Raw genomic sequence first — 23,942 nt, 5'->3', positions numbered from 1 at the left:
GACTTTATGATAAAATATTTAAGCTTTTTTCTGTTTTTCTGGAAAATGACACTTCAGGTATTACTTAATTAACATGGGCACTATCCCCTGGAAGTAGCTTTACTGAATGAAGGAGAGCTATGCAAAAGGTTCTGCTCATTGAAATAGGCCTTGTCTTGTATAGGAAGACTGCCTATTCCCATTACATTCTTATTAAAGAGAATCTCAAAAAGTATGAGCTTAGGCAGGCTTCCTCAACCTCGGTCCTCCAGATGTTTTTGGCCTACAACTCCCATGATCCCTAGCTAGCAGGACCAGTGGTCAGGAATGATGGGAACTGTAGTTTCAAAACACCTCGAGGGCCAAGGTTAAGGAAGCCTGAGCTTAGGCAACAGTAACCCGTCTCTTTTCCATAGTGCAAATTACTGGTTATCTTATAAAACATTTATTTTCACACACAGTTTGAGATTCAGCTTAGTACATGCATAGTTTTCCAGCTACTCTGGATGATATACAAAGAAGCACTTGAATATTTAACTTCTAGTCCAAACTAGATCCAAACATATCCCAGTGTTTGCTGTATTGTTACTAATTTACAGATGAAAATTCACTTGGTAAGTCTAAGTACATGCTGGAAGAACATCAAATATATTTGTTATCTTTATCAAAAGTGAGTCTAAGGGAGTAGATCAACAGGACCATGTAAATTTGATAAAGTTCTACATGACCAGCCTTTCAAAGTCCTGAAATCCCCTTTTTTATATCCTGTCTTCCAGTGGCAAAAAGCTTGAGCACCTCAACCTAACTAAACCTCTTACCTAGACAGGTTCAAACAAAACATGGAGTCACACATAGAGCCAAACTTTGTTTAAAAGAACTACATGGCACAGTACACCAGTCTCACAATTCCAGACTGCCCCCCCACCACCACACATACACAAATGCAAAATGTTTGTTATAAGGGAGCTTTCGATCTAGGAATCTCTCACATGTATTCTAAATCCCAAGAGGACTGTACCATTTGATTCTCCTGAACATAGAGTTCTCCCAGAAACATTGATTTAAAATTGAATTGAAAATTTGCAAAATCCATACAGTACTCTGGAGCAGGTCGGGCTTTTGTCTTTGTTCTCCCCCAGACAGCATACCCCACTCTGCATCACAAACTGCATTTTAACTCTCTTTCTCTGTCACTGTCTTTGTCTCTGGATCTTAGTCTCTCTCTCTCTCACACACACACACACACAAACAGAGAGAGAGAGAGAGAGAGAGAGAGAGAGAGTGTTTCATAAGCAGTTTGTGAAGCAAGACTGGGAGAGCATTTAAGGCAAATTAAAGCCAACCCCAGTTTGCTCCCTGAATCTTGCATTTCTTTGTATCCAGTCTTTTAATGTAAAGAGATACATTCACAAAGTAAGTCATCAGCACATTACATGCTTCTTCTACATACATACTGTGTAAGATATTAAAGGATCCTCTCAATCATTAAAAAGTCTGTAAGGCAATAACATAAAATAAAATAAAATAAAATGGGTGAAGAGAGGCAGTGACTGAAACTTAGGTCTACCACAGCAAAAAATAAATTCTTCTCCAGACTACATAAATTGCCAACTAGATGTTTGTCCAGATTTCTTTTGCCCACCACTGCCTGGCACTTGTATATCTGTACTTTTTACTATACTAAATGGTAGAGACAGCCACAGGAGGTTTCTCTGGACATTCTTGGCTGGATTCATCAAAGAAGCCGGATGTAGAGAGAGAACTGCAGGATTTTATTGTGAACAGAGTACCACTTCACAGCTAACTGTGAAAAGGCTCAATCACTGCACTGTCTGCTTTGATTCTCTCTCTCTCCCCGGATGCATCTGGATAGAGCTTCATACAAGAGAAGCTTAGAAGAGAAGTTGGCTGATAGCCCTAATGTGGCGAAAAGAATTTGAAGCAGAGGAGGCAGAGATGGTGTTGCTGGTTACGTCCAATGAAAGGGAAAGATGTGGCTAAATAATGTCCTGAACTTGAAGGGAACTGTGTGAAGGTGTATTAATATTACCATCTTGCAATTAATTTTGTTAAAGTTTTTTTTTAAAAAAAATGTCTGAGTCCAGGTTAGGCTAAGTTTAGAACTACAGTATATGTGTGGGAAGTATGAAGAAAAGATATCTCTGGAAATATGTTATCTCTGCTGCTGATTCACACATTCCTCCCAAATTTCTCTTTGTACTATGTTTTACTAACTATAATGCCTATGTATCTGGTGAATCTATCAGTACATTACAAGCACTAGTTATACATGATATCAGTATGACTTCGTAAATACATTGTAATCCCACAAAGAACTGTATATATTACTGCTGTGTAAACTGAATTCAAAAATGGGAGGGAGTGACTATACCTTCTGCATCCCTTGAGCATTCAGCATGTAACGCTGGCATAGAGCCCATTCAAATACGGTACTTTATGTTGAATATGCAAAATGATGACCTGGACAGTAAACATTATAGATCAGTCATAGGCAACCTCGGCCCTCCAGATGTTTTGGGACTACAACTCCCATGATCCCTAGCTAGGAGGACCAGTGGTCAGGGATGATGGGAATTGTATTCCCAAAACATCTGGAGGGCAGAGATTGCCTATGTCTGTTATAGATCTTCAAGTTTCCCAGGTGTGCAAGTTTGTGTTTATAAATATACGCCTCACTTCATTGATCCTAGTTCTCATTAACTATAAATATACGCCTCACTTCATTGATCCTAGTTCTCATGAACTACAAAACCTTCCATCATTGTAAATCAGTTTTCCCCTTTCTTAATATCTGATTCTAAGTTTAGAAACTGACAGATTTTCCAGAAACTGTTTTTATTTTTCACAAAGCATAGTCAAAGTGTAGAATGGGCATCACTAGGGAAAGGCAGTTTCAAGAATAGGTGTTTCAACACTTATGACGGTGTGGCAGTGTGCAGCGTTTGATCATACCATTGTATGAAACATTTAGCAGGATTATCTTAAAACATTTTACCAAAAATGTATTTTTTGCTTATTTTGGCAACTTCTCTACATGTAGTAACCACAACCACAAATGATTTCCTTAGTCTTCTGGTACTCTTGGGCCCTGATTTTCTGCCTCTGCATTATTGTTTTTAAAATCTTGTCATCATATTTATTGACGCTTACCTAAAGCCATGGCAGCACAGTACCTCTACTGTCTTCAGTGCTGCTGTTGTCATTACCTCTTAACCTCCCGTTGCACTGATTAACCAGTTTGGCCTGAAGCCACCCTTTTTCACATGCACAAACCTTTCACTTATGAAATTTACTTCTATAATAAATCCCAAACCACAGAAGTAATGGCATGTTTAGCTGAGCAAACTGTATTAGAGCCAAACAGGAGAATGGAGTGTCTTAATATTTTGGGATCTGAGTGAATGGTTTAGTCAGTTGCTTTAAAGGCAGGAGCCCTGCTTCTCCAAAGTTAAAGGAGAGAACCAGGTGAAGGGCCACCTGCAAAAAGTTTACACCAGCTAAATTCAGTGGCTTTGCATTTCATTAATGGCCGGTCAACACAATCCAGCTCACATTTACCACATTAATCACCACTCACTTTCTGTACAGTAGCTTTGTGGTGGCCTGACAAATGTGGGTGTGAGGAAAAACCAAATATGGGTATGATGGCAAGTTGTGCTCAACCTACATTTATTCAATCCACATTATCACAATCACAAAATGCTTGTATGACATATGTGTCATCCTGCTGCACTAAAGCAGCTAGCCATCTACCAGAGCCCAATCTTCTTTAAGCCATCAGCAGCTCTGCATAACTATCAATGTGCACGTGATGTCAGTGGCAGAGCCAGCAATGAGACGCTGCTGCCTATGCAATGTGTGACCAGGGCTTACACGTACTATATTGTACCCTATACTTATCAGGTCCTAAGTATTTTCACATTCTATTTCTGGAGGAGGAGGAGGAAGACGAAGACGAAGACGAAGACGAAGACGAAGACGAAGAAGAAGAAGAAGAAGAAGAAGAAGAAGAAGAAGAAAACTAGCTCACATTCAGTATTTACGCAACATCAGGGAATGTGAGATGAGTGCATCAAGTATGAAAGCATTGTGGGGGGAAATGGAAATTTATTTCACGGAGAGAAAACTATCGTTATTAAATGACTCAATTCAAGGCATTCCTTCGTATGTCTTAACTGCCATAATCAGTTACTTGTGACATGTTAGTGCAAGTGAAATAATCAAAAGTAGTTATTTTAGCTGAATCCTGGAAATGAGAGGGCTTTTTAAAATGTGTTTGTAATGATCTTTTGGATTCTGCTCAATTTGTTGATCTCAGACCTGGGAATGATGTATTGCATTTTTCCCCATACTAGAATGGAATGCAGTTTCATTCACAGTATTAAACTAAAAATGTCTTTTGTCTGTAGTTTTATATCATTTCTCTTCCACTTTATGTTTCACAATTTTTGTAAGAGGCTCCAGTGGTAACCCTTCCTAGCCACTGTAGCCTTTTAATACTATCCTTAACTTCAAAAGTCTTCTTTGTTTTGTTAGGGATAATGTCATGTTAAACTTTAGGCTTATGCTATGACCCTAGCTTTTGGAAATCCATAATCATAGGTGAATTCATAAGATCAACACAATAATCCATAATTTGAAGGTAAAAACATTAATGGTTGTATAGCCATCTTGCATAAAGGTAAAGGTAAAGGGACCCCTGACATTAGGTCTAGTCGTGACCGACTCTGGGGTTGCGGCGCTCATCTCGCTTTATTGGCCGAGGGAGCCGGCATACAGCTTCCGAGTCATGTGGCCAGCATGACTAAGCCGCTTCTGGTGAACCAGAGCAGTGCACAGAAACGCCGTTTACCTTCCCACTGGAGTAGTACCTATTTATCTACTTGCACTTTGATGTGCTTTCGAACTGCTAGGTTGGCAGGAGCAGGGACCGAGCAACGGGAGCTAACCCCGTCGCGGGGATTTGAACCACTGACCTTCTGATCCTAGGCTCTGTGGTTTAACCCACAGTGCCACCCACGTCCCCGCCATCTTGCATACTTCATGTCAAATAGTTGGAGAAAATGAAATGATTAGTAAAGTTTTACCATCGGTACAAATCCGAAATATAGTTTCAGATTCAGTGCAATAAAGCAAAAAATCCATCAACTGCTGGAAAAGTGCCAGATGGGCAGGGCATAAATTATAAATTATTAATATGAATCCTAGCTCAACCAAGGACATATTGGCAGCTTTTGATAATGTCAAGCATGGTCATAGCCAGGATTTTTGTTGGCCGGCAGGACTTTTGTTAGGTGGAGGGAAGAACTGATGAGATTGGTCAGTTAGTTAAGTATTTCTAGTATTTCTATTGTTTTACTTGATGGGGGAGCAGGTGCCCCCCATGATGTCAAGTCATTTCTCCATGGGAATTAAGATCTCTTATATTCTTGTGGCAAGGACTGTTACCCATTTTGAGTTACAAATGTTAGTTAATAAATATAGAGATGTTAAGATTTATGATGTGTGGTAATAAATAATAATAATAAATTTATTATTTATACCCCACCCATCTGGCTGGGTTTCCCCAGCCACTATGGGCAGCTTCCAACAAATATTAAAAATACATTAAAACATCAGTCATTAAAAACATCCCTAAACAGGGCTGCCTTCAGATGTCTTCTAAATGTCAGATAATTGTTTATTTCTTTGACATCTGATGGAAGGGCGTTCCACAGGGTGGGCGCCCCTACCGAGAAGGCCCTCTGCCTGGTTCCCTGTAACTTGGCTTCTCGCAGTGAGGGAACCGCCAGAAGGTCCTTGGTGCTGGATCTCAGTGTCCGGGCAGAACGATGGGGGAGGAGACACTCCTTCAGGTCTACTGGACCGAGGCCGTTTAGGGCTTTAAAGTTCAGCACTAACACTTTGAATTGTGCTCAGAAACATACTGGGTGCCAATGTAGGTCTTTCAAGACCGGTGTTATGTGGTCTCAGCAGCCGCTCCCAGTCACCAGTCTGGCTGCCACATTCTGGCTTAATAATTTCCAGGTTACCTTCAAAGGCTCCACATAGAGTGCATTGCAGTAGTCCATGCAGGAGATAACTAGAGCATGCACCACTCTGGCGAGACAGTCTGCAGGCAGGTAGGGCTCAGCCTGCGTACCAAATATAATATAATTATTCAGTAGAGTTAAGGATCTATAGTTGTATCAAGACTGAGTTAGCTCACTTTAGTGCCTTTGAGAAACATCCTTCATTACTAATTTATTTCACATTAGCCATTAATTTCAAATTAGCTACCCTTCTGCCTCTGTGTTGCAACTTGTCTCGTCTCGGCTGTTGTTTTTGGTACTGATAGCAAGGGGCAACAGTAAAGCTGAGAATGAGTGCAAAGAAAGAAATATTCTGATGAAAACTTTCATGCTGTACCCAACTTTTCCATCCAGAAAAAAGACTGAAGTTGAAACCTGCTATGTTATTATTGGTTAGCTCACAACTAAACTCTGCAAGTGTCAAAACTCCTATGAGAATTTTTCATACCATCATAGAATGCAGTTTTGTTCAGGAACCAGGTGAAATATCAGTAAGCAATTGTGTCCTTTTTAGACTGAAAAGTGATGTATTGCAGCCTTACCACCTAACCAAATAGGTGGAAACTATTTGAGGGACTCAAATTTAAGAAAATGGGGGGAGATGGCCCAGAGTATAAGACGCCCCCTAATTTTTGACATTATTTTTAAGGGGGAAAACCTAGTCTTATACATGGAAAAGTACTGTACTTCTTTTTGTTGGTCTGCTGCCAAGTTCTAATTCCCATGTTCTACTCCCAAGTTTTAGCTATATGAGCATGGGGGCAGGGGAGAAAATCTCTTTTCCCAGTTTCTCAACACCTGTAATGATTTCTATCAAGAAAGAGCTGTAGCTGACAAATGAGCCATAGGTGGAAATAGGCACTCTTGGCCTCCTAAGCTACCAGTGACAATGTTGGATCCAATAGTATTCCCAGGCTATAGACCTGCTCCTTTAAGAGGAATACAACCGTGTCCAGAACAGGCTGTTTCCCCAACTCCCGTACTTGAGAACTTGAAACAGGTAACACCTCTGCTCTTTTAGGATTCCATTTCAAATTATTTGCCCACTATCAGCCCCTTGTGCTTCCAAGTATTGGTCCAGCACATCAAGCACCTTTTGTGATTCAGATAGAACTTGGAACTGTGACCATAGGGACAGTAGAGAGATTACACCAACTTGCAAAAATCTTCTCTGTCATAAAGAAGCATAGATTTCTCTTTCTTTTTAAAATTGGCCCAGGTTTCTATGTTTATCTCACCATCCACCCCCAGTAAACAAACTTGCTCTCAGACTTGGGGGAGGTTGAAACACTGCTCCCCACAATGACTGAGCATCCTCTAACACAAATTGTCACTCATCCCTTCCTGTGTGCTGTGTGTGTTACTGTCATCCACATTGTCGCTCTTGTGGTGAGGTAGGGAGAAGAGTCAACACACACTGAGTGACCATTTTGAAGTTGAATGTGTTACATAGTTCTGGTTGGTAAAATTGTTGTTGTAAGAGCACATTGGGCTTTGATGGCTGCCATGGGATTTAGTCTCAGAAATAAAAGGACAAAAGATCTAAAGGATGCCTTTTTAATTTTTTTCATCCTAGAACAATACTTTGTGTCATCTTGGCCTAAGTAGATACATATGTCTGAAAACCCACAGGTTTTTACTGAATGCAAAATGTTACCATTTATAAAAATAATTGCATATTTTAAATAAAAAAATTACCAATATACTTAGACTCCTTCAGAAGCGGAAAGGAACACTGCTATTTCTTCAAGCTCTGATCAAAAAGAATTAAAATCCTTTGTCTTACAGACTTTTCCCCCCAAATGCAAATGATATTTTTTTGTTTTTAAAAGGAAGGAAATCAAAAGGTTGTTTTCTAAGTTTTCCATACTTTGCTTTACAAGAAATACCAAAGTCATAGTAGGCCTCCCCAAGTTTTCTGTATCAGATTACCCTTTCATTTTCAATTTAGTTAATTAAATTAACTAATTCACGTGACACAATAAGAGAAACCAGGCCCTCAGCCCAAATTATTACCAGTACTATGAAAGAAACCTGGCTACTTATCAGACGCTCATCCCATGTATGTAATGTTTAGGTTATTATTAGGGCTTCCCACATGATAGAAATTACATCCCTATCACATGATTCCCTCCCCCCACAATATTCCTGCAAGTCCCTATCTAGTACCAGCAGTGCAATATCCAGTCCCCACTGTGATGTACCCTATTCTGTGCTAGCTTCCATACACACATCTGCAGGGTGCCTCTGGTTCCACCCTCCTACATAAAACTCTGAGAGGGTTTATCTCCAAAACATAACAAGCCTCTTAAAGAGGTACACCCACACCCATCCCTAAGGCATGAATGGGGATACCCTTCTGGCAGGGTAAGGTGATTGCTTTGCTGTTATTTTGAACCATTTTTTAAAATGTTGCATACAAGTGCACAGAGTGACAGTAAAGGAAGAGGGCCATAAGACTTGTCATAAGAAGAGCAGCAGCAGCTTATAGCCTCTCTACAGTTCTGGCGCATATAGACATAGTCTGAATCTGGTAAGAAAACGAGGAACCTAGAAAACTAGAACAAAGAAAATGATAAAAAATAGCCATTTGTGCTGGGTGTTTTTTGGGGTGGTAGGGTCTATTTCTATTATGGTTGCATGATGACTTTGAATACTGTTTTGCTTAGGTTTAGCACAATCCAGGACTGTATTTAGGAGCAGGCAAGTGTCTGGCGTATCAGGCCTGTGGGGTACCAGGCTTGTGGAGGGCTATCTATTCAACTAACCACTTAACAGCTGAAACAAATAGCACAAACAGTTCACATGCCATTAATAAATACCATTAATAAATGCAGATTTACAATTCATAGCATGCAAATGTATCATCTTACACGACAGGGGTAAATCATGCACATGTCATGAAATGGGCTACAAACGCAAGGAAAAATAGGGTATTCAAAAGTGGAACAAATGGAGGATGATGCCAAAAAGCACCTTGTTCGGAGTGCAATTTGGTCTAGGAAGGCTGAGCCTTAAAACACAAATGGATATAGCTCATTTGCCTGAATCAACAAGCCTACATTTCTACAAGTTTAGCATTGCCCAGTGCCCAATATGAAAACAAATTTTGTTTTTAAAGAAAGTTCAGGTGAGAAAATAATAAAGACTGGTGCAGCTTAAGCTGTTTAAGTGTGAATCACATGCAGTCAGGCGCTAAAGACATTAAAGCAACTTTCCTAGCAAGCACTTTCTGGGCTAAATACAGATAATGATGCTCCCGAATACATAATTGGTTACGCCAGATCTGGAAAAAGAAAAACATGTATATCTGGGATTTAATCCTAGATGAGCAGACTGAACATAGACCAGGTTGAACAAAACAACTGGGGTTAACTGTTTCAGCTAGTGCTGTGCTGAAATCTGTCCTCCAATTTATTCACCTGCAAAAAGAGGCTTCCATTTTTTCTGTCTCATTTACAGAACACTTAAGCATTTCTTCATAGTTTTGTTGGATGTGCTTATTTATGTATTTTTTTCCATTAAACCTTTGTTCAACACTCTGCAGCCTAACCATCTGCCTGTGCTTCCTGATCTGAAAGAGCCCCGTGGGGAGTGTTACTTCATGACGCCCCCCATTGGGGTTTTAATTGCCACATGCGAAAGGGGATCATGGCTACCAAGCACCTAAGACTGGTGCACACAGCAATTTTGGGTTTTGCACAAGTCCTTCCTTTTTGAAAAATCATACCTTGTACTGGTTTATTTAAAAGTAAGTTTATTTAAAAGTTCCAAAATATATATTTTTTGCAATGGAACAGTTGTTATGGACACAGCAGACAACTTCCTTAACTTCCAGCACCTACAGAAAAGTCCAGCCTAGGCCATGCTCTCCCTTCTTCAAGGCTGATGTAGTTCTTTGTTTTGGCTTTCTGTCTTTAAAGCAGACTTGGACCAGGCAGTTCTTCAAGATGACACATTTTCTGTTTTAGATTAGAGGTCTGCCTTCCTTAAAGCAGGACACATGACAACTGGTACAGTCTACACAGCAAGTTGCTGCCCACAGATCTGTGGATGCAATCTCAATGGGCCTTTACATGGTGGCTGCTTCATGAGAAGTGGGCCTAAGTGTGCTTAGGATGACAGACAGGAGGCCAGTAAGCATTTTATCCAAATACCACAGGAATGTTTTTCCAGCAGGTATTTTTAGATGCTGCCTTTGGAAGCAGAGCCACTGCATAGAATTCAACTTTGGGCTAATACAATTGTTCTGCCTAGCAACAAACAAAAATGCTTTTGTTGATGGTACAATCTCCCATATCCTCCTCCATATACTGTTCTAGGGGGTTCTCCTGACCCTCCAGAAGATTTGGGGTGTGAGGGGTATGCAAGGAAGCAGAGGGGGGAGTCACCATGTGCTAGTGGGAGTCCTTGCTCTGACTTCCGCTGGTGCCCTGGGTCAGCTGAATCTGGCCCATACCTTTTCTTCTGCTTCAAATTATCCTGTAACTTAAGATTTACTGTACTTTTCAATCTTCAGTCTATTGTTGGGGGGGGTACGATAATTGTTAGCCACTTTGTTATAGAGGGACGCGGGTGGCGCTGTGGGTTAAACCACAGAGCCTAGGACTTGCCGATCAGAAGGTCAGCGGTTCGAATCCCCATGACGGGGTGAGCTCCTGTTGCTCGGTCCCTGCTCCTGCCAACCTAGCAGTTCGAAAGCATTTCAAAGTGCAAGTAGATAAATAGGCAGGAAGGTAAACAGTGTTTCCGTGCGCTGCTCTGGATCACCAGAAGTGGCTTAGTCATGCTGGCCACATGACCCAGAAGCTGTCTGTGGACAAACGCCAGCTCCCTCAGCCAGTAAGGCGAGATGAGCGCTGCAACCCCAGAGTCGGTCACGACTGGACCTAATGGTCAGGGGTCCCTTTACCTTTATCTATAGAGGTGAAGATAGGTTTAAAATACTGTAACTGTTATAAGTAACAAAAAATAAATAAATCTCTAACTCAACCATAAAGCTTAAAAGCATATATCAACATACTCAGAGGCTCTATAGCATGTGTGATACTGTGTGGGACCACTGGTGGAGGCATAGGGACTCTCAGTCTGATGACAATGATCCACATAGGTAGCCCTTTTCAGTGTTACTCATGGTGTCCCGATTATTCTTTATAAGGAGTCTTTTCTTTCAGCATCACGCTCTCAGAGTAATAATGTGCACACATGGCCATATTTATCACTCAGTGACTGCAACTATTAATATGCTTGTTTCTAAGCACTGACAGAGCAGGTTTTAGGAGAAGACTAAAAAAGTTGTTCCCTGCCACCAAAAGAGACGATCACACAACTGCTGCTGCCACTCACCCTTTCTGTCTCCCCAGGGACCGTGGAAATGTAGTGAGAGCAATCTATTACAGAATGTAAAAACAGGATCTGTAAAACTGATTTATCATCAGGGAAACTCTCTCAAAGTAACTAGCTATGCTTATTGAAGACCTATGAGGTTTGGCTGTGCAAGTATGAATCTCAACGAAGCCTAAAACAAAGAAACAAAAAAGCTGGCTTGGAATGCCCACCTGCTATAAGCCATAATACAAATAAAACCTATCGTTCTAAAAGTGATTCCAATATTTAAGCAGACAGAAACTATTCAAAGCCAAGCAGGTCAGGATTCTAATCTCAAAATGAACTACCGGTTCATTGTATGGTTTTAGGCTACATACTTGACGTTCTTGGGCCTTAGTCCACACAGCTGGAAAACTGTGTATGAAGAAGGGCTTCATTGAAAACCAGATGCTTCATCTGAGCTGATATGTACCAAAAAACAAAGCAGAAGGAACACGTGTTCCTTTTAAACATGTAGCCTTAAGTCAATAAAAGTGTACTGAGCTGGGAATGCAAAACTAATCTCTCACAGAACATAAACTGTAATTTATTACTAAAAAGGGAGCATAAAGAAAGCAGGTGAATTAGGGAATAGTTAAGACCAAAGTGAATTTGGTCACCACAAAGATTTGGATTTTGTAGACGTTTGTACATGCGGGTAGAAAACAACAACACCCTATATTATTTTATTTTTGAAGTTTCACTGAATCCCACAAGTTTATTCATCAGCATTTGGTTCTGCAGAATCAAGACAGAGGACTCTGATGATGAAAGTGGGAGGAACAAATAGGAATTAGGGCATGTACTTAAATATTTCACCCACATTCATTACTATTACTGGAATATTATTGTGGGCATTCTGTAAAAGCATGCGAGCTGCTCTCATCACCTCTTATTCAAAGCCTCTTAGATTAACTAATGGCGCTTACTTGATGCCCACAGGGCAAATGGGTCCACAAGTCCACATAGCTGATAGGTGGTCTTTAGGACCAATGAAGACAGGGTGCTGCCTTTGCAGACTACACAACAGGTGCAGGTATGTCTGGCTTATTCAGGACCACTCCCTTATCCAACTTGTTTGCTAAGGTGCCAAGCAGAGGGAAGAGAACTGTTGTGCAAAAACAGAATTGAAGGAGATGCATCTTACATAACATATAAGAGGAGCCAGCTGAGTCAGGCCAATGGCCCATCTAGTCTAGGCTTGCCATATTTCAAAAAGTAAAAACCTCGAAAATTGTTGAGCCTTTTTTAAGGAAATCCCCAAATTCCCATCAATAGCCTTCTAGGCACTCCCTTTCCAAAGCACTGGTAAGACTCATCTGCTTTTAAGATACGAGTCAGGACTAACCAACTCTATGTTGGTTTTACACTCACAAAATAAAACCACTGATTTCTGTCCATCACGACAGAATGCCCATTTCAAAAGGGAAAGCAGCTACTTTTCTTCTCAGCATGGTGATAAAGGGGAGGCAAGGATGAAAAGTAATTTAATCCCATGTGATAATGTAAACTGTATAGAAGCAAACTAGAATCTTTTGAGTAGGTGGGTGCAAAATGCACCAGATGTGCACAGCAGCTGAGGAAGGCCCTTAATTCAGGATTGTTTGGTCCCGTCCCCGTCCCCCCTGCTGCTCCAGAATGGGAAGGCATAACCATATTACTTGGGGCAAGAAAGACATGTCCGAGCAGCTCAAAGTAGAACCAGGATCCAAATGAATAATCAACCAACCAAACTGATTTAATTCAGGACTAAATGGTACAGCAGAGTTAGATCACAGCCAGATCAGTACACTGCTGTGTGAAAGCTCTGATGCTATAAGGTAAAAAAAACACATCGGTTTTCCCAATGCCCTGATTTGAGGAAGCTTCCTATGTCCCCCTCACAGGATTTCCAAGTGTTTCCCACCATTCTGATACAGTTAGAGAATAGGACCCCATGGGATCCTAGTGGCCCAGGGTCCCTCTTTCCCACATGCCACACCCCACTTCTTCTAGAGCCCACCAATTGGGAAGTGTGTGTGGTGGGGAAATAAAACCCTTGCTTCAAGTCAAACCAAGTACACTGAGCTACAGTATCATAGATTAGAACTAGCCCCATTGTTCCTTGCTCCATTCAGGAGCAGGCTACACTCCCTAGTCTATCTTCCCACCAGACCACCATCATGAGGTGTTGTTGGTAGGAGCCTAACACTCTCCACCAACTATTTTCTCTTTTCTGCCCTCCTCTCCTGCTCACCCACCCAAGACAACCTCTGCCTTCTCTCTTCTGCCACCTTACCATGCCTCCCTCTGAGGTTTATGAGCTATCAGGCAGTGCCTGGAGACTTGCATCCACTTGTAAGGCCCACCAGCAGCCCATCCTGGCTAATTACAGTGGTACCTCGGGTTAAGTACTTAATTCATTCTGGAGGTCCGTTCTTAACCTGAAACTGTTCTTAACCTAAAGCACCACTTTAGCTAATGGGGCCTCCTGCTGCTGCACCGCCGGAGCACGATTTCTGTTCTTATCTTGAAGCAAAGTTCTTAACCTGAAGCACTATTTCTGGGTTAGCGGAGTGTGTAACCTGAAGCGTATGAAACCCAAGGTACCACTATACTGGTCAGAGCAAGCAGCCAGTCTACAGTGTTACCTCGGTTTATGAACTTAATCCATTCTGGAAGTCCGTTCTTAAGCCAAACCGTTCTTAAACCAAGGCACACTTTCCCTAATGAGGCCTCTCACCACCGGTACCCTTCCACCATTCGGATTCCATTCTTAGACCGAGGTAAAGTTTGCAAACCGGGACACTACTTCCAGTTTTGCGGAGCTTGTAAACCAAATCGTTCATAAACAGGACTATTCTTAAACCGGGGTACCACTGTACTAGCTTTTTCCTCACACGCAGTAAAAGCTCAAAGGTTTACTTTGCTTGCATAGTTTGAGTCTTCATTGAATAGTTCCATATTAAAATATGTAATAAAATAAATAAATTATTTGATTGAAAACATCTAAATACATCTTCAGCTAGGGAAAAAATAAATTTGAAAAAGTCACTTGGGGATAATTTGGTATGGGGAAAACATGAAGTGAGAAAAGGGTAAAATACCACCTTCCTCCCTTGCCAGTTTCATTTCCCCTCCCTGAAGCTTTTCTGCTTTTAAAAGGGGGCACCAGGGTACTGTGTTCAAGTGTAACATGTCATTAGTCTCTCAGGTTTCTTGAAGTTTGAAGGCTATGTCAGTTGTATTTCCTTCCACTTAATGTTTAAACTTTGGGTTTGGACTTTCCGCTTGAGAACAATGGACTTGAGGGCTGCTTCAAAGCCAAACTGATAATGGCAAAAAACTGAAGTCTTTGATGTCTACACGGAACCACAATTTCTCAACAACTCCTTCTTTCATATGCCAGAGGTTTGCAAGAATGGCAACTGAATGGCAGGCTACCTCCGAGGTCCTTAATGGTATAGATTTGGTTTAAGCAAAGGCTTGCTAGTTCATAAGAAGGAAATCTAGACTAAAGATATCTGAATATGTAAAACAGTTTTTATAGAGGCAGTAATTCTTTTAGGACATGGTGTATATATATGTAAATATATTCCAAATAAGCTAGATAATAAATGACAATATTATTGGGCGACTATTTAAACACCAAAATCCATGTCTGGTCCTCACATTTCCTCTTCACTCAACACCACACTAGGACATTTCAGCTGTTTTGGAATTACATCTTAATAATAAGTTATAGACGCATGAACTCTCCTTAAGGCAATCTGCTGATTCATCCAAGAAAGAATCAGTACTCTTTTTTAAAACCAATCTCCAGTCATTTCCCTAGGCACAAGAATTTAATACAGAATTCAAAAAACAAAACTGCACTGTTACAATATATTCATAACATTGTTTCACATATCCACATCCCAAAAAACTTAGTAGTACTTAGGTCCTATTGGAATCAATGTGAAAAGTTAGCTATTGATCTGAAGGGGATCTAAGTTCAGCTAAATCTTCTTGAATAATTCTTCCTTTTGCACTAAAAATATTGTTGTCTACTCTGATATTATGGTGTACATCAGCCCCCTTCATAAAGTTCAGGAGGGTGCTGTAGCTAAGTAGAACAGTATCGGCTTTGCATACAGGAAGAGTCAGGCTCATTTTCTAGCACCTCTGAGAAGGAGCTAGGAGGGATGCCATTCTGAAACCCTGGAAACTTGCTGCTGCTATTCAGTGCATACACTCTTGCACTAATTGGACCAATGGTCTGAGGCAACTTACTATGTCCTACATTCCACTGAATGTTTATACAGTGGACAGCAGGCTTGTGTTGCCTTGTGGCCACTGGTCCACCGTGCTTGAAGTGTGAAAGAATCTATATGCATACAACCACAGTAACCTTACAACAACCCTTTGATGTGGCTTGAGTAGTATCACCCATAAGGGAAACTGAGGCTGGTGAAGAGTGGCTCCTCTAGGACCAAAAAGTGAATTTGTGTTGGTGAGCAAGCTTTGAACCAACAGCCTCCTAGTTTACAGCTCCATCATTTAGCCACTACAGCTACATTAGATCTAAATCACCACCTTGTGTTAAAAATTGATGTTGGGGAATCTCTGAACAACAACTGGAGGGCTGTTCATTTAATATTCTCCAGGTTCATTTTTGTTGTGCTGTCATAGCTCAGTTATGATACTTGGCTTTACCATGCACCATGAGAACACTATTTCGTGTTGTGGGACCTGCTAGAAGTAAATAATTTCCATGGTCTGTGCACTTCAAGTGCTGGTGCATATCAATCTTATTTCTGTGCTATCGGGCAAATATCAAGTGCCATTATCTGTCCTCTTTCAGAGGTATGTACATCCTTAGTTCTTACTGGAAGGGATACAGGACAGGTGTGATGTTGATTAGTTGTGTGCTGCTAATCGTGTTATAGTCTGCATCCAATGTTTCAGCTGCTCTTTTCTTCATATCCATTGTAATATTTGAACTATACAGATCTGTTGCAGTCACTAGCACTACAAGTCCAGGCTAAGTAAAAAGCTATTGTAGGGTTGCTATGGAATCTCTCCCCCCCCCCCACCTCAGCCTGTTTAAATAAAGTAGCTCAAGGGAGAGGGCTTATTCCTCATTTGTAGTGTGTTCAAGTGGGACAATAGATCTGTGTGGCAAAGGATTAACAGGAAATGGGGTGGGCCCATTGAGCTAGTATTGTGTTCTTTTAATCTGAAAATTAAAACTATGCATCCAGTGATCCCGTTGTACCACTGTTGCAATACACTAAGAATGAGGTTTCTTTTTTGAAGGAAAAAAAGAAGAGATCACATTCAGACTGAACCCCTAATTTTCATTTTAAGCTTCCTCCAGCATCCTTTCAAGCATCATTTTCTCTAAAGGAAATGGCAACATTTTCTCTGAAGTCATACAAAACGTGCAAATCCTATTAGAGAAATTCTATAATGGCTTTTTACAAAATGCACAAACAACCACCCTATATTTTGTTAGTGAAAAGAATGGGGCTTGGAATGCAACATGATATTTTGAGGGCACAATTCTCACACAATAGCTTCCAAAGTAGTTTAATTCAAAGCAAGGTTTGAGAATTGCAGCCAAAGTCAGTAACAAGAATTTAAGAAGCTATATGATGGCCATAGCTTTGTCATGTTAGTAGCTGACTGGATAGAAAATAATTTGTATTACAGTTTCACATTTTTTCAAAAATGGTTTTAATGCCACTTTTTCTTTTAAAAAATTATGATGGTTCAGGAGATCCAACAAAGGACAGGTCTAACTTTAGGACATTAAATGTGATGCAGAAAATTAAAGAGAAGGTTGAATATCTCTCTTAATGGAAAAATCTTAATAAGCATTTTATTTCTCAGTATTGGTAACTGAAAACTCCAAATCTCTATGGACTTCAGATTACAAATAGGTGAACATAAAAACCCCTTTGTACATTTTAATCTAGGCATCTCCTCCTTATCTTGCTTGCAAATGAATGGGAGGTTGCTTGCATAATCTTGGATTTGTATTTTAGCAAAAGTCCTTTCATATTCATTTGCAAAGGTGTTGATGTTTTGCACAGAGCTGTGCTTTGATCTGGCTGCTCACGTTTTTTTTGCCTGCCAAGGAAGAAAAAATGCTGTCTGCCTAGTCTCATGCTTACTATCATTACAGGTTCTGTGATACAGTACTTGTAGAATGTAAGTTGTTTAGCAGAATCACATGCTTAACTAAAAACACCGGGTAGCATTTTATTTAAATTACCGTAGCTAGACCATCTTGCTGAAGGAACATCTCATAAAAAGTAATAATGCCACTCATCCTAACTTCCAACTGTTTCTGTCTTTTGAACCTGATGTATAACTCCAAAATATTATACAATGGACATATAATTTTACTTCAGTTATTCCTTAAATCATGTATTGAATCAACTGAATACTTTTATTTTCTTCACTGCCTTTATGTGATATGATATTTTCCCCCAAGTAAACTTCTTTCCCACAGTTAAATTAAGGAGAGCAAGAGATGAAATCACAAGATGATCTACCAGCATATAAATGAAATTTCAGTCAAGCTGCACCTGTCAAAATTCCTACTTCAGCTTGCATATAAAGGAGCCCTTGACATTTCTGACCTCTGCCATGATATTTTCTAGTCTTAAAGAAAAGTTATTGGCCATCTCTATTGGTCATACATATATAAATGAAACTGTTCTTGATCCTTATTTAGAAGCAAGTTCTGCAAACACTAGTGTCACTGAAAATAAAGCCAGAATCTCAAATACATTTTTTTTAAATATTTTGTACTGTATCTAGAAATGTATGTATTAGCTTTGACATCAGTTGGTGTAAAAACTCATGGCTGATGTACTTTCATGATTTGTGTAGCATTAATATCAAATTCAACTGTTGTGGTATTATAGCTTTGAAATACGTACATTGGAAATTAATGGCTCAGTTTTACCCATGCAACATTTATTACACTGAAAGGGCTTTCCAGATAATTCTAGGAAAAATATTCATCTTTATATATCACTGGAGGATTTAAAGCATATGTGTAGAATAGAGAGGCTATGGAAGGATAATTAATGTGATCTTACACCAAAAGAAAGATACTTTTATATGTCATTGACCTTTGGAGGTCAAAGGGATTACTGGAGTGTTTGAAGTTCAGGAGGAGTGGAGGGAAGAAACAAGAGTGCTTTCATGGTGCGATGAGATGTTGTGGTTGAGATTTCAAGAGCAGCTAACATATTTTTCTCAACCCCTTTCTCAGGTGAAAAATGTCTCTTAAACAATAATCTTTTTTTAAAAAAAAAAAAATCATCTTCTCCAGTCAACTGAATATGGTTCTTGAAATTCACCAGAATAGGCTGCCCGAATTAGGAAGTGACATACAAGGAAGCTGTCACCAGAGGGCTAAATCTGCTCCACCACCAGGCTTGCTCCAAAAGGCTAAATTACAGGATCTTTTAGGTGAGGACTAACACAGAAGGAAGGTGAATGTTACCTACCTGACTGCCTGCTTTCCCCGAAGTAAAGTCAACTTGTTACCACCTTATTACTCTCAGCATCAATTAAAATGTTATTAAGGCATCCTCTTACATAAAAGCTACAAGAGAAGAAGGGGTCAGTAGGATCATGCTTATAAAGATTGTGTATGGCTATTGGCACAGTCTTGCTTCCCTCTTCTCCATGTGTAGCTTCTATATATGAATGCCAGAAGACTTCAGGGTCTGTTACCAAGGCGCTTAGCCTTGCCATCGTTCTGAATATGTCCCTGAGCACTTTGACTCAGAGCTTCACTCTGTGGGACACTGTGCAAAACAAGGCTGTATGCGTACAATAGAGACCTTCTGCTGTCCTCCCCATATCCTAGTTGTTCTTTTTATTGGCATTATGCTTACTGTCATTGGCTGTAACAGAGGTTATCAATGTGGTATCTACTGGCACACACGCACCCCCAAAGGCCTCCCTGGTGTCCCAAAGAACATGAGACATACTGTTTTGTGTGTGTGTGTGTTTTAATGATTTTCTAGCCTTCTTTTGTGCACATGCACTAATTATTGCCTTTTCCAAATCAAGTGTCTCATTTGCTTAAATTGGAGCCCTAAGTTGAGACAGTATGTAAATAGACCTGATTTAACAAAACTAAAGGAAGAAATTGTCTGTATTTGAGGCTTCCTTTGAGCTTGAGGCTTCGGGCGAATTTGCCCTTCTGCCCCATCATTGGCCCTGGGTCTTAGCCAGTACTCTTAAGGCGACACATAGCCTTATGTTTGCCGAACAGTATTTATTTACTTAGGTCACTAACCAGTTGAGTTTGCTATTTCAGCCATGGACCTATTTTTCATCCAACTGGAAGGGTGCAAAGTGAGCCCAAGTTGCTTGCTGTGGAAGTTGCACCACTCAAGGCACAGTTGCGCAAACACACCATATGGGGACTTCCTGCAAGGAAAAATTGTGGGCGCCACGACAGCGAGCAGCTCCTGAAGCCAGCCAGAGCTAACTGTACTACTAGGCTTGCTCCGGGCTGCTGACTGCTGTTGCCGCTGCTACTACCCAAAGGGGAACCGGGGATGCCCGGCAGGACAGATTCACCTGGTCCACACACCCTGCTCTCCTGGAGTAATATGCAGCTGGAGGGGTGGGAAGATAATTTTTGCGCAGGCAGAGGTGTGTCGAAGAGTGCAAAAGAAGGGCTTTGCACCTTGCCCGGCAGAGAAACCACGTGCCTTGCTCCCCTCCTGGGCAACGGCCACTCACCCGCGACTTCTGAGCCTCTACCGATCCCACTGCCTCCCCCCCAGCTGTAGGGCGGCTGAGTGGGAGGGGGTAGGCAGTACTTTTTATGAAACTGGCATCTTGATTTTTCTTAAAACATTCTGTTTTGTTATGTTTTTGTCAGAATGCCTTAACCACTTAACTTGACAAAATGATTTTTCCCCCCAGCATAAATACAAATGAAATAAAGAAAATGTGCTTGGGCCTCACTACTACTGACCCCCTGTTGCTATTCAGCTTTAAAAAAAGTAAAAAAGTGTCCCCGGATTCATTGAAAAAAATTAGGTAACCATAGCTCAAGGGAACCTATTAAACCAGGCATAGGCAAACTTAGCCCTCCGGATGTTTTGGGACTACAACTCCCATCATCCCTGACCACTGGTCCTGTTAGCTAGAGATGATGAGAGTTGTAGTCCCAAAACTACAACTCCGAGTTTGCCTATGCCTGTATTAAACCTTGCCTTACTGCCTTTTCTCTGGTTGTTTGCTGATAACTAGGAATGACTGGCATTGTGGTGCCAGTGTAGTGGACCCTGCAGCCAACCAGCAGGTCTTGGTCACAGCATAGTGAAAAGGTCGATTAAAAAATGGAAGAAAATTTGCATTTCACTCTTTACACTCACACATAAAGAGAACTGAAACCTTGTAACAGATCACTTCACTACTTTCACCCAGATTCAAATGTAATAATAATATGAAGACTTGTAAATGCTTAAGTTCCACAGTTTGTACACATAAAATGGAACACCTTTGAAGGGGGAAAATGTTTTCATAAAGGGCTAACATTTGTTACTGACACTCTCATACTGGTTTTGAGTGCACATTTAACAGGGGTTTGGATTGACTCATTTTATTTAATGACGTATGTTATGTGTGTGCTAGTAAATTAGGGTTGCCACAGCAAAAATCCGATCAGAAAAGTTGTTGAGCTTTGCCACTTTTGTGATATTTTTATGGAACACTGGCAAAAATGACACTGCTGACATGGGCCGTCATATGTTCGGATTTTCCCATTTCCGCCTGGACACTGCTGCTGACTGCAGTATTCTGGATATGTTCGAGAAATTCCGGACGTATGGCAACCCTATCATGCACCTTGTTTGCAACAAAATTAATGTATTTGATTGTTTCATATATAATTGAATGGTTAAAGCTGAAAGGGAAATTGAAAAGCAAACAAGTTCTACACAGAAGTAGAAATACTATTCTTTTAGAGCAGTGTTCCAAGATTGTCTCTCTTCCCTTGATGACTTTCAATAACTGGGGTGCTGGCAAAAGAGGGATGAGGAAAGGAGATGGTTACTGCCTTCTTAACTATTTGCCATGTCTAGCAAATGAGAAAATTGCAGGACAGTATCACTTGGTTACTGTGCTGCTCTTTCCAGCTGGTTCAGTTTTCCTTTATGCTGATTGATTTTGAAGATTAACTCTTGCTTACAGAGCACTTCATTCCTGTCGACAACCAGCAGGTTGCTGCGCAGGAGAGACCAGAAAGCGAGCTAAATTAAGATTGCATGAGCAACTGTAAAGCTATCATTTCCTGACTTTGAAGTACTCAATAATCTCTCCTCCTCCTCTTTTTTAAAAAGCTGGCAAGGCAAGCTCCACTGCAGAATAAAGTGCATGAAAGTGCTGGAAAACTCTTTTCCCATTTCTGAGGCTTTTTGCCAAATGGTTTCTCGGCACAACGTAGTCAAAATAATGTTAACAGCTTCTCCCTGTCACTGCCAAGCCAAGGAAAATAGACAGCTACAAACAAACATTTCTCCTCCTCCTTCTTTCTCAAAGATCACACTTTTTTATCTGCCTCCAAAAACACAAGTAAGGAAATCAGATGGGAACATATCTGTATCATTTGTATAACAAGGAAGAGTGTAAAGATCCACAATGAGCATCTAAGTCAGCAATGTATGAAGGCAGAGGATTACTTTGCAAACGACTCGACTCATGAACAACAGTACAGTATATGGGAAAATAGGCTAGCCTGCTTGATTTTATGCATGTTTACTCAGAAAAAAATCGCATTGTGTTTAATGGGGCTTGCTCTTAAGTAGATGGAAGTACAAATGCTGCATTAGTAGAACAGACAGTAGTTTGTTGCCCAGTCTTAAGATGAGACACCTGAGGGAATGGTGGTTACCGTATTTTTCGCCCTATAGGACGCACCGTCCCATAAGGCACACCTAGTTTTTGGGGGGGAAATAAAGGGGAATAAATTATTTTTCCCCCCCAGGCGTGGGGCTGGGGCGGGGGAAGCTCGAGCTTCCCCCGACCCCAGCCCCCAAACAGGCAGCTCTCCGCAAGCAGTGGGAACGCTCCCGCTGCTTGCAGAGAGGTCCGCGAAGCCTGGACGCGCTGAGCTCAGCGCGCGCAGGCTTCAGCATGCAGGCAACTCTCCGCAAGCAGCGGGAGCCCAGTGCTGGGCTCCCGCTGCTTGCGAAGAGGTGTGTGAAGCCTGGAGAGCGTGAGGGGTCGGTGCGCACCGACCCCTCTCGCTCTCCAGGCTTCAGCGAAAGCCTGCATTCGCCCCATAGGACGCACACACATTTCCCCTTCATTTTTGGAGGGGGAAAAGTGCGTCCTATAGGGCAAAAAATACAGTACTTAAAAACAAAAGCAGACACTTCTGATCACGAAAGAGGAGAGGGAGGGGATGACGATGCAAGCCCAAGGCTCACAGTAGCTCATTCACATAGAGGAAGCCATGGTTTCCAGTTACGTCTGAACTGGGCTAGTTTTACTTTGCCTATGTATGTTAGCCTATGTATGTGTGTTCCACAAATCACTTCTGTGATTCAAAGTGAAGAGCACTGAACTTAATTATGTCAATAAAAGAAATACTTCACAATCAGTAGCTTTCTGTGATACCATTGTTTCCCCAGCTAACATAAACTGGTGTTTTTAACCATTATAAACAAAGGCTCTTTCCATATCCGTTAGAATGAGTGTTATGCTAAGGATATCCTGCTTCGCACTTGCCTTTCCTCATGTTCTGGAAAGAATTTTAAAAGCATTTTTATCAGTGGTGGCAGACATATATTTACAGATTTGCTACTACCTGTCAGAAAAAATATTATCAAATATATTTTATATGAATGAATGAATAAAAATGAAGCATAGTCTAGGGGTCAATTTGTTAAATTATGTTTATAGGAAACAATCAAATGGAAGAGTCACATGGGCATGTCTTACCAAATGCAAGGTGGTTCTTTTGTTAAGGATTCAGAAGCAATATGAAACATGACTGAGAAGGTTTTATTCCTAAATAGCAAGCAATATATATACATACCAGGACATGCACTTGGGAGCCCTGAAGAAGTGGCAAAGTGACTCCCCCAGGTAGCCTAGATTGCACGGCCCTGCAGCCGATCAGTCTGTGCAGGAGCTTCTAAATCACCCTCTCCAAACCATTTGATTTTATAGATAACCACCTCCTTTCAATGCCCCACCCTCCAACAACAATTTCCAACATTAAAGAAGGTTCCCAGCACTAATCTCTCAGACTGATTAAGGCAGCTGTGTGTGGGGCTTCACTTTCTCCCAGCTGATTAGGTAGGAGAGAAGGTTCTCACACCTTCAGAAACTTAACAGCTGCCAGGGAGGGGGAAGGAACAGAGGCAAGAAGGGTAACCATGTTAGAATCACTGCCTCCTTGATATACAATTATTCTTCTGGTTGTTTTTCCCATACAGTGCAAGTGCCACTAAATTTTGAGGAACGCAGCACAAGAGCCTAATTCTGCTGTGC

The 23,942-nt window shown here is 41.0% G+C and overlaps 1 long non-coding RNA gene across 1 annotated transcript in view; it reads right to left on the bottom strand.

Annotated features, from left to right (window-relative positions):
• The window catches only part of LOC310714030, a 61,047-nt gene extending 37,449 nt beyond the window's left edge, over positions 1-23,598 (bottom strand). Inside the window, exon 1 of the long non-coding RNA XR_014529535.1 lies at positions 23,485-23,598. This is a non-coding gene — a long non-coding RNA (uncharacterized lncRNA). The remainder of the gene's footprint in view (positions 1-23,484) is intronic.
• Between the last annotated feature and the right edge of the window lie 344 nt (positions 23,599-23,942).

The sequence above is a fragment of the Podarcis liolepis genome, assembly GCF_965112155.1.
Source record: "Podarcis liolepis genome assembly, chromosome: 8".
In the NCBI taxonomy this organism is placed as follows: domain Eukaryota; kingdom Metazoa; phylum Chordata; class Lepidosauria; order Squamata; family Lacertidae; genus Podarcis; species Podarcis liolepis.
Note: the sequence above shows the minus strand (reverse complement) of the source record. Positions and strands in the feature narration are given on the sequence as shown.